Source organism: Bos taurus, chromosome 27 (genome assembly GCF_002263795.3).
Source record: "Bos taurus isolate L1 Dominette 01449 registration number 42190680 breed Hereford chromosome 27, ARS-UCD2.0, whole genome shotgun sequence".
In the NCBI taxonomy this organism is placed as follows: Eukaryota; Metazoa; Chordata; class Mammalia; order Artiodactyla; family Bovidae; genus Bos; species Bos taurus.
In genome coordinates, this window is record NC_037354.1 from 15921727 (window position 1) to 15937582 (window position 15856).

Genomic DNA, 15856 nt, shown 5'->3' on the forward strand with positions numbered 1-15856 from the left:
CGGGAAGCCAGGAGGCCAAAAAAAAAAAAAAAAAAAGATTCAGGGTACCAGTACCAGTGTGTTCAAATATCCTGAAGGAGAGATGCTGATTTACTTTAAGAACTACCAAGTCTTAGTCCATTTCACCTCCTTAGAATAATTTCCAGTGTTTGTTAAGGCATACGGAATCTGGAGGCTTAAGGTAAAAAGTGTGTCTTAATTACACTGGAAATTTCATAGCTTTGGGGAGTTTAGTAATGCTTCTTTCTGAAGCATGCATCTTTCTAGTTCAGTGATCTCTGGAGCTGAGGGAGAAGCAGGAGAGTTCACAGTCACAGATCAGGGTATTGACCTTGCTTCTGTGACTGTAAAGGCCCTGGGTTCCCAAGGAGTGGGGAGAGAGTACAGTAATTAGTCCATAGACTCCAGCTGTATTGAGGCCTCATATTTTTAACCACTTTACTTACTTTAAACTTTTCTCGTATGCTATGTACACAAGGGGCGAATACCCAAGAAGTAAGGATTTTCAGTGTTTCTAGCATTTATATGTTAGCAGATTACTTAAATACTTCAGGGAGTTGCACTCTTCCATGCAGAAGGCCAGTTTCTTTACAATTGGAGAGCAGGAAGCAGTTTTGAGGTTGTAAGTTATCTTTCATTGTTGTAGCTCCCAAATTAATGATCCAAGAAGCTTTGTATTAAAAAAAAATAAAAATAAAAGATCTTGGGGGAAAAAATCTTGGGCTTCTTGACTTACATATAGGCATCTCTGACTATTTTTGAGGATGCTTGGGTGTTTTAAAAGATTTTTTAAAAGATACTGTAAATTTAGATCTTAAACTGTGCTGGGACCACTTTGGTGTGTTTTTCTTGACTACTTGGGGGTATTTTTTCATGCTCAGAAAGTGAAAGAGGAACGAACAGCTAGTTAATGGTCTTCTTGGCTTCTAGAAGGAGCTAGTTATCCTTCAACAGCAAATGTTGGCTGGAGTGCTGTCATATTTGCAGAATTGACCTAAGTTTCCTAATACAGCATCCAGCGATCACATCCATGCTTTGCGATGTCAGGTAGGGGTACCTAACCTGACTCCTCTACTTCTCCTCACCATCATTTGCACTGTTGCCCCAGGCCCTTCCTAAAACCTAGCCCAATTGTGCCACTCCTCCTGAAGCTTCTCAGGGCTCTGGTTGTCCAAGGTAACTTCCAACAATTTAGTGTGACCATAAGGCCATCCCCTGATCTGATGCCATCCTCCGTTTCCAGCCTCCTCCTCCACCACAGCCCTCACTTCAGCCGTGTCTGCCTGTTCTTTCCCAAAGTTCACCATGGATGGTTATGCTGCTTTCCCCATCTGGGTATAGAATTTCCTTTTGGAAATCTCTTGGTTTCCTCAAATCTCACCCATTCTTCAAGGCTTCTGTCTCCCTAATTAATTACTCTTTCTGTGCTTTTAAAGGTGTTTTTAATCTATTCAAATCCTGTAACATACAGTTTATTTTCCCCCAGTCAGGAAATGGCCACCCACTCCAGTGTTCTTGCCTGGGAAATCCCACAGACAGAGAAGCCTGGCGGGGCTACGGTCCACAGAGTCGCGAAGAGTCAGACTCGATTTAGTGACTAAAACAACGAAAACCACCACAAACAAACAGTGAAAAATAGCCTCTGAAATCATGCGTGTTTTCCTCATAGGCTCCAACACGGAAAGAGGCTCTAAAACCAGCTTGTTCTTAAGCCTGTTGCATTGACTGTCACGATTCTTTTTGCATGTTCTCAAAACACACTCCTCTGGCAGTACCGGTATGCTTACCTATTTCGTGTCTGTCTGTTTCATTGCCTATAATACACATGAGATTAAGGCTAACTTCTTTATCACCGTTTATCTCGCATTCCATCTAGCTCAGGACCTTGTGCATCTTATGTGCTTAGTAGGTTTTTAAAAAGGTGAATCACATATAAGATTGTTGCCAGTTTATATTTTAATGGAGAGTTTTTAAGCAATTACAGTAAATCTTTGACTAGTTCCTTAAAAAGATTTAGACATCTATTTTTGAGCATTTCTCCTGTTAATATTTACAATGAACTTCAGTTTTCTATGGGTCAGCAGCTATAAACCATCACAGCCTGCTCTCATCCAGTAGTTACAAAAGCATGGAAATTATCTTTAGTCCCTTCAAGACTCGATGACCTATAAAATTGTGAATTACAACTTTGAAGTTAGAGTCCTAAGAGGTAAATTAATAGACATTCTGACCTTGTGCCTGGATATAGCATTGATCATTAAATATTAGCTATTGTTTATTATTCTTGCTATTGTTCATAGAGTTCTTGTAACTATTGCTATTAATTTCTGTTATTTTAATTTCATTTTGGCAAACAAATTATCATTTTAATCTTTTGATTCATGTTCCTATCTCTAGTCTCCTTTCTGACCTCTCTCAGTCTCTCTCTCTCTTTTGGTTTGATGGTGCAGTGTTGCGAGGTTTATCTTTTGACAAGGACCAGTGACTTAACATTATCTATTTATACATTCCAAATCAAGCCCAGCACAATATGTTCCCATTCTAATCTTCAAGATGTTCTACTCTATTTCCCTTCTCATATTCTGTTCTTTAGCCAAACTGGACTTTCTGCTGTTCCTTTTTATATACATTTTATGTTTCAGCTTTCATATGAGTTTAGTCGGCCCATTTTAACTGGGTGCCTCCCGTGTGTCAGGCATAGTTCTGGGTCTCAGGGGTGCCCAGATCATCAAAACCCATCCCTGTATCCCAGGAATGCTTGACTGGTGTAGTGAGGCAAATACGATTTTGAACCACCTTTTATGATATCTTTCCTTAATTGGCATTACTCCTAATCACTCTTGAAATCACACTTATTCTTGGAGGTCCACTGAAAGTTGCCTGCTGTGTATATGATATAAATGGCCCTCTTTCATTTAAGTGAATATAGTTCCTTGTCTGTACCATTTCATCTTCTCTTACTGTTATCTGTGTTTATGTTTTCTTGAGGGCAAGGACCATGCTTTATTCACTTTTGTGTTCTTTGCTGTGCCTTATACATATTAGGCTTTCAGTTAATACTGGTTGAGTATCAAATGAACGTATCAGTAGAATTTTATTTTAAATAGAAAAATACCCAAAGTCTTCATGGATCATTCTTTATTGCTCCATCCCCAAAGATACTTCATCTAAAGAAGCTTTGTTGTTGTTCACTAAGTCATGTCTGACTCTTTGCAACCCCATGGACTACCGCACGCCAGGCTCCTCTGTCCCCCACTATCTCCTGGAGTTGGCTCAAACTCTTGTCCATTGAATCAGTGATACTATCTAACCATCTCCTCTGCTTCCCGCTTCTCCTTTTGCCTTCTGTCTTTCCCAGCATCAGGGTCTTTTTCAGTCAGTCAGCTCTTCACATCAGGTAGCCAAAGTATTAGAGCTTCAGTTTCAGCATCAGTCCTTCTAATGAATATTCAGGGTTACTTTCCTTTAGGATTGACTGGTTTGATCTTGCAGTCAAAGGGAGTCTCAAGAGTCTTCTCCACACCATAATTCAAAAGCATCCATTCCTTTGTGCTCAGCCTTCTTTAACGGTGCAATTCTCACATTTGTACATGACTACTGAAAAAGCCATATGTGTGTGCTCAGTCTGACTCTTTGTGGCCCCATGGACTAGCCCACCAAGCTCCTCTGCCCATGGAATTTTCCAGGCAAGAATACTGGAGTGGGTTGCCATTTCCTACTTCAGGGAATCTTCTCAACCCAGGGATCAAACCCTCATCTCCTGCACCAGCAGTCAGGTTCTATACCACTAAGCCACTGAGCTACCAGGGAAACCCATACATACATATACCCACACACACTTTACTTGGCTAGATGTAGGTTAAGCAAATAAGGAGATTGATTGCCCTTTTTTTTTGACATTCTTTTCTTATCCATTTGTCCTACAAATGTATATGTATTCACATATTAAAAAATTTTGGAAACAGTTGTAAGATAAATAGAAAGACACAAATATAAAGATAAATATAGTATGGGATCCTGGAGATGGACCAGGGCTTTCAAAATAGAAGTAGTAGAAATGTGTCTGGGAGGAAGGGCTGTTTTTAGCACATTTGGGCACACGTCTTTAAATATGAGACACACTTCTGGAAAGAACATGGGGTCCTGTGAGTGAAGTATTGGGTTGCCTTGTTTTATATTTACTTGAGGCTCTTCTAGAGAACCAACAAAAGTGGGAAGGGAAAGCAAAACCCCGCGGTTCTGTGAGACATTAAGCGTGCTTCTCACAAGAGCCAGAGCCCCAAACAGATGCCCCAACAAAAGCAGCAGCGTCTGGAAGCCTGCACAATCACACATTCCTCCCTTCATACTCCCGGGCATCATCTCCATGGTGACTGAATGAGTTATTCACTTCAGTCAACCCTGATGTGATAGAAATAGCTTCATCAGAGCAAATTCTCTTCCCCTCTGAAAAGCCGACAGATTTATTAAGGAACTTCCTCAGTTTGCATCAGGGATCCTGTAGCTTCGATGGTCACAATTACACAGTCACAGCTAACAGAATAGGTGTGTCAGAGTCAACATGTTGTGTTAATTACAACACATGTTGTAATTGTTGTGTTAACATGTTGTGTTAGTTATTACACTGACAGTGTAATAATGCTCACATACAAGAGGAAATTAGGAGGATTTTAATAAATTCAGTAACTGACTCTTTCTTATACTCTTGTATGGGGCATTTAAATGAACCAAATCTTGTTTATTTCAATACTTTTAATTTTTTTTTAAATTAATGAAAAATTAATGATTTTGTTACCAGATTACCAAATTAAGCCTTTTATGGGATCATACTTACATTAAGAAAGAAAAGCCTGAAGAGATTCATTTCAATAAGCTCCTTTAACTAAATGTGTTCATTAGGATGCAGGCTTATTTATCATGGTTATTAAACTGTTATGCAACAATAAAACTTGATTTCCAAAATAATGTCCCATAATTAGGCCTATTTTATTTTGATAAAACCAGTTTACTATACCTTTTAAGATAAAGCAAGGGGAATATCTTGTTCAGGAAAAATAATTAAACAGAAATAAAACACCTCAATCCTCAATCACTGTTATTGATTCACTGTTATTGATTCACAGTGTTATTGAATCACTGTTATGAATGAATTACTGGTTAGTATTCATTCCTGGGCTTCCCAGGTGATGCTAGTGGTAAAGAACCTGCCTGCCAATGCAGGAGATGTAGGATATGCAGGTTTGATCCCTGGGTTGGGAAGAACCCCTGGAGCAGGGCATGGCAACATCCTCCAGTATTCTTGCCTGGAGAATCCCATGGACAGAGGAACCTGGCAGGCTGCTGCTACTGCTGCTAAGTCACTTCAGTCGTGTCTAACTCTGTGTGATCCCATAGATGGCAGCCCACCAGGCTCCCCTGTCCCTGGGATTCTCCAGGCAAGAACACTGGAGTGGGTTGCCATTTCCTTCTCCAGTGCATGAAAGTGAAAAGTGAAAGTGAAGTTGCTCAGTCGTGTCCAACTCTTAGTGACCCCATGGACTGCAGCCTACCAGGCTCCTCCATCCATGGGATTTTCCAGGCAAGAGTACTGGAGTGGGGTGCCATCGCCTTCTCCGACCTGGCAGGCTACATATAGTCAATAGGGCCACAAAGAGTAGGACACAACTGAATTGACTTAGCACTCACACATTCATTCTTGAATCTGCTCCAGACAGGTTTTATGCTTTCTTTGATGACTAACTCTCATGGAAATATGATTTGCTTTTAAGATTAAACACATCCTAGCAGTACAATCCTTGACTAAGGGTTCCAATATTAAAAAGCACTTGAAATATATATGGTCAATGCTTTCAAATTAGTTTGAGTTTTAGTAAACCTAAGGAGAATGGCTTTTCTGGACATTATTTAAATGTTCAAAAAAAGATTTTTATTCCCAAAACAAAGTGTTTTGAGTTTTGGGTCTGTGGGTTTATCCAGTCAGCCCAAGGATAGGACTCAGATAAGGTTCTGGCTTCCTTTACGGGGACCGGAAGATCTATCATAGTGCCAGAGGCTGCATTCCGTAGGAAAGCCCACTGCATGGTGTATGGAAAGAATGTGGCTGCAAATGGATGCTTTCAAGCTCTGGTTCTACCATCTGTCACCTAGGCAAATGTTTTCACCTGCTGTGGCTGAGAAGGGCCCTTGGCTTGCCAAATAAAATTGTATTTGTGAATGGGGATCACTTGAAAGTATCTTGCTAAGGTCCTGTCTTTGCCATTCTCTCTAATTCTGGTCATTGTGATGAACCTCGTGTTCTAGGTAAATATTGGTGGTGCTTCTTTTACTGTAAGCATTCTTCCCTCTTCTGTGGCGATCGATAAGACTCTTTTTGGTAAAGCAGCAAAGCCACAGGGCTTTATTTCTAAATCTGGTTAACCAAACATCTGCCTCAACTCATCATCACAGAATAATGCACACTCGCACTGGTAATTTTCATTCCAGGTTCTGAAGTTAATCACAGTGATTCTGAACTCAGGAAGAAAATTAATGAAGATGCAGTGCGATTTGCTGGTCTCCTGTGAGACTGCACAAGTTTCTCTATTAAATAGCACTGTTAGTGTTAGGTTCCGTGGTTTGGAGATGAGTAGACCAATGCAAATCCTTGGCTGCTTGGGGTGGAGGCAGAGATGACAGCCATGCTCCCAACCTCATCTCCTTCATTCAGACCATGCTGGCCACACATTAGGAGCCAAATACGTGTTCTGTGAGGGAGTAGGTGGGGAAATGAATGAAATCAGCCCTCTGGTCTCTCCTTCTTCAGCTGTAGAATAAAAATGATTACATCTGTTTACCACTGATCATGTGAGAACTAGATAATATATGTAAAGTGTTGAGCAGAGGGGTACTGCATATGACGAGAATTGTGTGACTGGTAATTGCTGATCTTCCTACATGGAGGTCATGTCTCTGATTCACAGAATTCATTTATTTCTTACTCTCCTATGTTTTCTCATGTGGTACATTGTAAGTTCTACCGATATTAAATAAGTATAGTCACGATAAAGCTGCTTTTAAGTCTGTATGCTTGAAAAATGAAAAGACTCTAAGATGTTTCATTGACTTTCTACCCAGTTCTCTCTGGGCCAGCTGAGCAAATCTCTACTCTTTCAGAGGACTGCCCTCTAAGTGACTAGAGGTAGGATGTTCTTCTGCCGTTTCCTCTGTACTTCTAGTTTCTGAATAAGTAAAGAGCAGAGCTAGATGTTTAGTGCTGTCTCCATCTTCCTGGTCCTTATGTTAAACTGATTCGAGGAGAACACCCCTCACATCAGGCCAGCTGATGGCCATAGGTCTGTAAGCACGTGGGTTACGAGTACTCAGGGTGCATTAATCCTACGAAACCATCCAATCTAAAGCTTGCCCAGATGCCTAGTTTCCAGCCCGTGAAATACAAGGAATAATACAGATCTTTGGTTTCCTGGAAAAACACCCTATTACTCTTTCTCTTTTTCTACTTACTTAGTCTAATGATTCATATTCCAGGTGGTTCTGGCCCAATTTTAGAATTATCAAGATCTACATTGTAGGGAAAAACCCCATCACATTTCATGTACAGTATAACTTATGTAATTTTTTTTTTAGGGAATGAGAAAAATCTAATATTCAATGCAGAATTTCTGGGTCCTTTAACATTAAGAGAAAATTTTAGTTTTTATCATTGGGTTGTATTGTAATATATTTATTTATTATTTAACTCCTTGTGTCACTAATTAATTTACATTTTTCAAAAACATTTCATGAATGGAAAAATACTCTCAAAACAATGATGTAAAATTGAAGGTGCAGACCAACACAGTGTAATTCCAATTTTGGCTTTTAAAAAGGTCACTATGAAATTTTTTTAAGAACAGGAGAATAATATCTCCAAATGTTCATTTCATCATCTCTCAGATGGGTTGGATTTTTGTAAAAGTCATCTCTCATTTTTGAGAAGCACGCCTTCTTCCACTCAGGGGGACACTTCAGGACAGCCAAGAAACTTTAACACGTCATATTTTAGCTCTTATGAACTTTCACAAATAAAGGCAACATATGTCTGTGATGAACTGTAATACAATATTAATGACTCAGCATTTCTGACAAGTAGTCCTTGAGCGAGTCCTTTTAAGTTCCTTTAAGAAAGGACAGAGATTCCTCTTGTGAACTGCTGCAGCCCAGGTTGCAGTAGGCACTTTACAGCTAGAATGCACAAATAATAGCTCAGCTCAGGGCCCTGCCCTTAGAAGTCACCGGCTGGAAGAGGTCCAGGCTTTAAATGCTGTCCCACTTTTGGAGCTGGGCTCCCAGGCACCTGCTTGCCTGCTGGAACAGGTGAGCAAGTATCAACCATCTTGAAACCTGGAAGGGGCTTTATTCTGACTTAGCTGCAGCGTTCTACCCATATACCATCCTTATGGCTAAAATGTCGTATAGATATGTTTTTTAATTGATGTTATCTGCTTAGTGGATATTTTTCCTATCAAAATCACTAAACAGGTTATTCCCTTCTGCTGCTGCTACTGCTGCTAAGTCACTTCAGTCATGTCCGACTCTGTGCGACCCCATAGACGGCAGCCCACCAGGCTCCCCCGTCCCTGGGATTCTCCAGGCAAGAACACTGGAGTGGGCTGCCATTTCCTTCTCCGGTGCCTGAAAGTGAAAAGTGAAAGTGAAGTCGCTCAGTCGTGTCCGACCCTTAGCAACCCCATGGACTGCAGCCTTCCAGGCTCCTCCATCCATGGGATTTTCCAGGCAAGAGTAGTGGAGTGGGGTGCCATTAAGCAACAAGTGTTCACTCATTATTTTTTATTTTTTTTCTTATGTGCAAATATCTATATTCTTTAAAAGGCTGTTTTAAAAACCAAGTCCCTTTGGTTAATTTAAATCCTTCTTTGAGGCAGGGAGAGAAGAAAGGAAGAAATTATGACCTCACTGTAATGATGGATCAAGTCTAAATTAAAAGTAGAAGCAGCAGTAAAATAAAATAAGATAACTTCATCTCTGATACATAGAACTTACTTGGATACACAGTTTCATCTGGACAGATTCAAATACAGACTCTCCATTACTGCCCTCCTAATATGGGAGGAGCTGGAACTCAGAATAGAACATTTCTCCAAATGGAAAACAGCTCAGATGGCTAATGCAAATGAGGAATTTCAGTTGGCTTTGGCCATAGCAGAATGCAAAATTACCGTCTCACAAATCACTTTCTCCTGTATCTGCGTATCAAAATATTTATAAAATGTCTTGCATAGTCATACCTAACTAAGCCTCTTGATATTTACCTTTTCAGTAGGATTCTCTTTGTCTTTACACAGAATGCAATGACTAAGCAGTGACTCTTAGAAAGGGGAAGGTCTCTCTCATTCTGCTCCTCTCTCTCTTCCCAAATATACTTTCAAATCATTGTGCAGAAAAAGGACTAAAAGTATCACACAGATTCTTATTTGTAGATCATGGATAATAAATTCCACAGCCTGATATCTATGCTCTGATATCTGATCTGCTTTCTTGAAAAATATGCACCTTTAAAACCCGATTTACAATAGAGGAAGTAAAAATTTTCCTTTTAGAAGTAATATGTGAGTAGAAAATGGAAAGTTCAATGGAGATGGGTGATCTTATAAATTGTCTGCATAGGAATAAGTAACTCCAGGGTACTCTGCAGCCCTCTAAATTCAGAACAATCAAGGAGACCCATGAAGTTTTAGGAAAACTCATTCCCTTGAAAGATAATCTCAATGTTGTGTGTGGATTGGAAGGGCATCAAAGTGTGACAGAAAGACTGTGAAAAAAGAATGATCTATTACATGGATGGTCCTAGTATTTTGGAAGAAGTAAGTTGCGGGCTTAAGGTTCACTCAGACCAAAGCTCCTGAGTAATGGTGAGGTGATGAGTCCTCGGGGCTCTGATCTCACTCAGGAATCACCTGGACCAGGTGGGCCTGTCCTGCCAGTGAGACACTGGACCACGGCCCTCTGTGCTCCCCGTGGAGTAGATCAGTTGCACAGATGTGCGAGGGGGTGAGTGCTGAGTCTGGGACTGAAGGGTCACCAGCTGGTGATCCACACTTGAAAGATACTTCTTGCTCGGACATGACCCATTGCCCAGCAGTGGTGATCCTAGGGTGAACTGGGTCCCCAAAACAATATGGTGAAGTCCTAATCCTGGTACCTACGCAAGTGACCTCACCTGGAAATAGGCTCTTTGCAGATGAGGATTAAGGACATAGTGGCTGGTGTCCTTATAATGACAGAGATTCAGAGAGAGACAGGCACACAAGAAAAAGGAACACCTCCATGTGACAGTAAGAGACTGGAGCGATGCTGCCATCGGCCAAGGGATGCCAAGCATTTCTGACCACCACCTGGAGCAAGCAAAAGGTCAAGAGGGGCTCTTCTCTAGAGCCTTTAGGGGCAGAGTGACCCTGCTGACCCTTGACATCCAGTGGTGGCACCTAGCTGTCCTGTCCACTCTCGGAGCCCAGTGGAAAGCCAGGGAAAGTTCACTGGTAGGTGGCTTGCGGGCCTTAGAAGTCCTGCTCCCAGGGGTGTGCACGGTGGTCAGGGCATTCCCGTGCCCTGTCGAGTGTCAGTGAGCAAGAGGCATCCTCTCGCTATAACAGGTAGGACCATGTGGGCATGCTGTAACTGAGAAGCAGCGAGACGGGAGATATTTAGGACAAGGATGGGGCCCGATTGGAGAGGGAAACGGCACTACTCTGCCTGGAAAACCCCATGGACAGAGGAGCCTGGCAGGCTGTAGTCCGTGGGGTCGCAAAGTTGGACATGACTGAGCAACTAAGCACAAACACAAAGCACGTGGGGCCTGATTAGTTTCCTCTTTAGGACAAGGATGGGGCCTGATTATAGTTTGCTCACAGCATTCCTAAGATTCCTTGTCCCCCGCCCCCCGCCCCGGCCTCACCCCTACCCAGCACAATATCCTACTGAGAAATAAGGCAGGGTCAAGAATTCCCAGAACCATCACTCTGGCCTCCCCCTACCCCCCAACTTCCTCTGATTTCCCCACTGGCCTCCTTTACATCAATCAACTTAAACCAAGGGTATCTCTGAAGAATCCCAGCAGAAATTCTGCTGGGACACGAGAGGAATGAATATCAGGAGAGGGCGGAGCGGCCTCAAAGCCTTTGGTGCCCATCATTTTACTTCCCTCACTTCCCTGGGAAACCTTCTTGTTAAAATGCACACACAGACTTTCCTCCCGGCCTTGTCAGCCCCATGCCCGGGCAGCCGCAGTTCCCCATGAGCACAGCGTACCTTCTGAAGAAATGCACCCAGATCAGAATGGTATATGAGTCTGTCCTATTCTGGCTCTAGAAAAGAAACGTTACAATAAATAGGTGGGTGGGATCAGCTCGGTGATCATGAAAGCAATCAAAATAGCAATGAAATCAAGCTCAGGAAAGCTTAACTTTATCGTTGTATTGTGTATATGCTTCTTCGTTGACCAAGTTTGATACCTTGTTCTCGAGAAACAATAGGAAAGGAAATATTTGGGCCAACACCTGTAGTTATTTTTAGTTTGTGACACACCGCAGCTAGTCGCCAGAATTACGTAGAATAGGGTCGATCGGGGCTGTTTAACCCACGGGGGTCTCAGGTGGGGGTGAAGCAGGCAGTGTGACTTAGGCAGCCCTGAGTTGTTTTGCTGATCCATTTCCACGTTCCTCGCCCCATTTATTTAAAACGAACTTTCTCTAACAAAGCTTCATTACCACCGATGAGTATTTTAATAGAATGGAAGTATGCAGGATAGCAAAGACTATAGTGTCAACGTATCTTGTATCCACCATTCCCATCTCCTCTTGGCTCTTCCAGTGTCTTTTCCAAATCTGCATGGAGCAGGATAGGAGAGGTGGGAGGCATAAAGGGTAGGAGGGAGGCAACCCCACTTCCTGCAGGATCCAGGCAGTTCTCTGGAATGTTCTCCCCCACCCCCACCCTCACTCACCACGTGCTTTGCTATCTGCCCTCCGCCCACAGCCAACTCATCCTGCGAGGAGACCCCATTATGTCCCCTCCTCAAAGGATCTCTCCTCAATTGATTCACCAGCTATCCACCCTTTCCTTACAATTCAAAATTTAAGTTGCCCAGATGCTTTTTTCAAATTGAAAATCACCTTTCTGGGTCTGTTCGCTGAATCGTGAAGGGGTACAGTAGTGTATCTGACCATTTAAGGCTCTGTGAGATGCTAACAAGTTGAACACACTCTCCTCTCAGTAAATTCTATCTTAAGCAAGTTTATCTGTGTTTTTGAAACATAGGATTGACCCTGTGGGCAAGAATTTCAGACCAGCCAGGAAGTGAGGGTCATGAGAGGTAAGGAGCCACTTGGAGGCCAATGGGAACTTCTCAGGGGTCCTCCTATCTTGTCAGGAGGCATTGCCTAGTCGACCTATTTCTAGGGAAGGCCCTGATTTTCAGGTGAGAAGCAATGCCTGTTTCTGCAGATAAATCAATCTGTCACAGTGATAAATACCCCCTTTTGACATTGTAGGAGATTTGTTTCAAATGAATCATAGTAAGCTGTTTTTTCCCTTCTAGGCAGAATACTATTTGCAGGCATCTGCAAATTTGGGAAGAAAGCTTGTTTCCAAAATGGAACCATTCTGACAAGGAAAAAGGCAAACTGCACACACAGACACACACACTCTCTCTCTCTCTCTCACACACACACACAGTCTCTCTGTCTCACACAGACAGTCTCTCTCTCACACACACAAACACACACATACTCACATGCAACCCTCCCCCCAAATCTAAGTCTTCATTTTGTTTAAGCTACCTGTTTATAAATAATATCTGATGAAACCTCATTAAAAATGCATCTGCTTTTGTGTTAAACTTAAGTTAAATTGCCATTCCTGGACTGTATCTTTAAAATATTTGTGTGTGTGTATGTGTGTAGTTTTGTCCTCTTCATCACTGATGGATCAAAATAAATGATTTACCTGCAGAAAACTAAAATCTTGTGGATTGCATGTGCCTTGATGAAGTTAATAGTTGCAGTAAACAAATTTCTTAGAAAATGTTCAGAATTTGATTTTTCATACAATCCTAATGTTGCTAAATTTCCAGCAACACAGTTATAGTATCTATTGCAGCCGATGTGTTCGGTGTTCAAGCTCTTTCCCAAAGCGTTTCTATTAATCCTTCCAAAAATGTGCAAGGCAGAGCCATGGTCAGGTGCCAAGTTACCCAGGCCTAGGTGGCGGGTGGGGAGCTGGGTCTCCCACACAAACAGGGCTTAGATGTACTCTGCTATGGCTGCATTAAAAGTGGCCCATTCTAACGGTCCCAAAGCATTTGCTCATCATGGCTTCTTGAGAGCTTGGGATACCAAGTCAATCAGGAACCATCTCAACAGTTGTGTCAGCCTCAGAAATCACCAGCTTTCGTGCAGGTGCTGTAGTGCAAGTCTGGGTTTGTACTGAACTAAAAGGGGAAGTACGCTTTGCATCGAAGGCAATTACAGCATATAGGTGTTATCATTTAGAAGTGAAGGCCAGCAGAATATACTGCCCCAAGTTATGCTGCTTTGGTATATTCATTATTTTGAGCTGTGGGCACTTGAAAAAGAGCAAATGCAGGGAGAGGCTTTTTCTGAGTTCCCTTATCTGCCTAAAGACAGAAGCTCCAAAAGAACTCAATGGTCATGGATCCCCTCCAGGAGTTTCATCAACGAGGGAAGAGGGACTCGTCTTTGGAGACTAGGAATAACACCATACCACACACACATCGCCACAGACGATCGCACCTCCTGTGCACTCTAAGGGCTCACTCATCTTCCGAAAAGTCATTTGCCCTCTCCTAAGAGACCCGCATCTTCCTCCCCTTTCCCTGCGAAGATGACAGTGAAGCCTTAATTCTAAGCCACCCTGGGGAGCTCTCATTTTTCCCTGTGTACCTCCCTGTATACAAAGCATACAGGTTAATAAATGTGCTTGTTTTTCTCTTGTTAATCTGTCTTCTGTTAATATTACAGGAGCCATAGCTAAGAACTCAGGATAGAGGGGAGGATAGAGGGGAAGTTATGTTCCTCCCCTACAAAAGTCCTCCCTTGTCTGCAAGCGCCCTGGGATCATTAAGGTCAATGTAGAAGTCTGTGCATGAAGGAACTGGGTACTCTGGTGGTCACTGAGCAGACCTGGGACCCAGGAGGAATAGGGAGGTATGGTGAGCTTTAAGGAGAGCTTGAAGCCGATGACATTCAATCATCACAGCACTCAGCTCTGTCTGGGTACTTTAACACAAACTCGGAGGATGAGGCTTCAGACAAAATGCCTTTTGCAAAGGAGCTAAGGCTGCCTGGTCACAGCTCAGGGTTTGTACTGTGGGTGACCCTCAGCCCCGAAGAGTTTCCAGGTATTCCCGGGTGTCCTCTTCAGCCCAGGGCCCCTCTGACGCAACCCACTCAACCGAAGGGTCCTCCAGGACAGGGCTTAACACCCGTTCAGAGATAGGTCATCCCACACAGTGGCCACTCTCAGCGGTGACTAGCAATCAGGAACGGAGCCCATAGTGAGGTTAACTGGAGGGTTCCCCAACAAGAAAGCCTGATCCATTTGACCTGAGAGTACAAGCTTACCTGGCTGTCCTGTAATTTCTCCCTTGGCCCCTATCACTAACGTATTCACTTCAAGTCACAAGTTGAGTAAAGCACCATAAGGATGTCTGAGTCCTGGGTTGCCCTTCGCAACGCCTATGAATCTGAGCTTCTCCCCTCATTTACTAAAGAACAGGAGCCAGGGTAAGAACGGTCAGTGTTCATTGCTATTGAGATTGCCCACAATTTCTCCCTTTTTAGCAATTATTTAAGGGCTTTCAAAGTGCTGCTTCTTTCACTATGTTTCAGGGTGAGCTATAAGGAGAGGTTGATTTTCCAATGATGGTTTGGACTTTGCATTTACAAGTAGAATTTCCACAGCTTTCAGGTCTCAGGATTGGGGCTTAAAGAGGTAGGGCAGGAAGAGCGGTAGCTGTCCAGCCCGACCGCGGCTGACACCTGCCAAGCCCGGGAGGAGGGGGAGGAGGGGGAGGAATGAGGGATTGTCCTGCACCTGTGTCTGCCCTTCCCATGATCAGGACCAAGACTTTGCTCCTTTACAACCTGTGCCTCCCCTTGAATGGCCCTACCGTTTAGGGGGACCCGTGCTGACAGTAAGGTGCAACTCAAAAGAAATGTGGGTTTCTTAAGGGAGGATGGAAAGGAACTCTATCATTAAAACAAACAAACAATGTTAAAACATTGTGTGTTCAAAGATTAGATGGCCTGTAAGACCCTTGACAGTGTGAGGGTTCTGATTCTTGGGTGGGAAGGCGAGGAGCTTCTGGTTATCTCCCCAGCCTCAGGGAAAGAAAGTAGGGCATCTTTGTGAGCATTTATGTTTTACATCGTGGGAGGAATTAAAGGACTCTCCCACAGATAAAGCCAAATCTCCCCCCAGTCAGGTTCTGTCTGCTGCCTACCTCTTGTTGACCTCTGAGGTACTGTGGAAAAAAAAATTAATAATACAGTGAATTTTCCTTTCAATAAACAAACCTTTCCACTCTCCACTCAGCGAACAGAAACACCCTTTGTTGACTCCAGATACAAGACCAGAAGAGCTAGTTTGCTCGCCACTTAATCTATCTCATTGAAACTGCTTCAGGGAATATAACACACTAGGGGACAAAAAAAAAAAAAAAAAGGAGATGTGAGCTCCATGCTCTATTCACCAGCTTCTGCTTGCACATCTGATCCAGTCAGGGCAGCTTGTTGGTGAGCAGCACACACAGAGACTCCGCGGATCCGGGAAGAACACGTGA

General features: G+C 42.9%; 1 protein-coding gene across 40 annotated transcripts in view; it reads right to left on the bottom strand.

Annotated features, from left to right (window-relative positions):
- Positions 1–15856, bottom strand: part of SORBS2 (sorbin and SH3 domain containing 2) — a 211665-nt gene that overhangs the window by 132564 nt on the left and 63245 nt on the right. For 5 of the 40 annotated variants that reach the window (XM_059882290.1, XM_059882269.1, XM_059882262.1 and 2 more), the window contains one exon: positions 11305–11360. The exons of the other annotated variants lie outside the window; for them this stretch is intronic. The gene's annotated coding sequence lies outside the window, so the exon portion shown is untranslated. The remainder of the gene's footprint in view (positions 1–11304; positions 11361–15856) is intronic. 40 annotated transcript variants of the gene reach the window in all.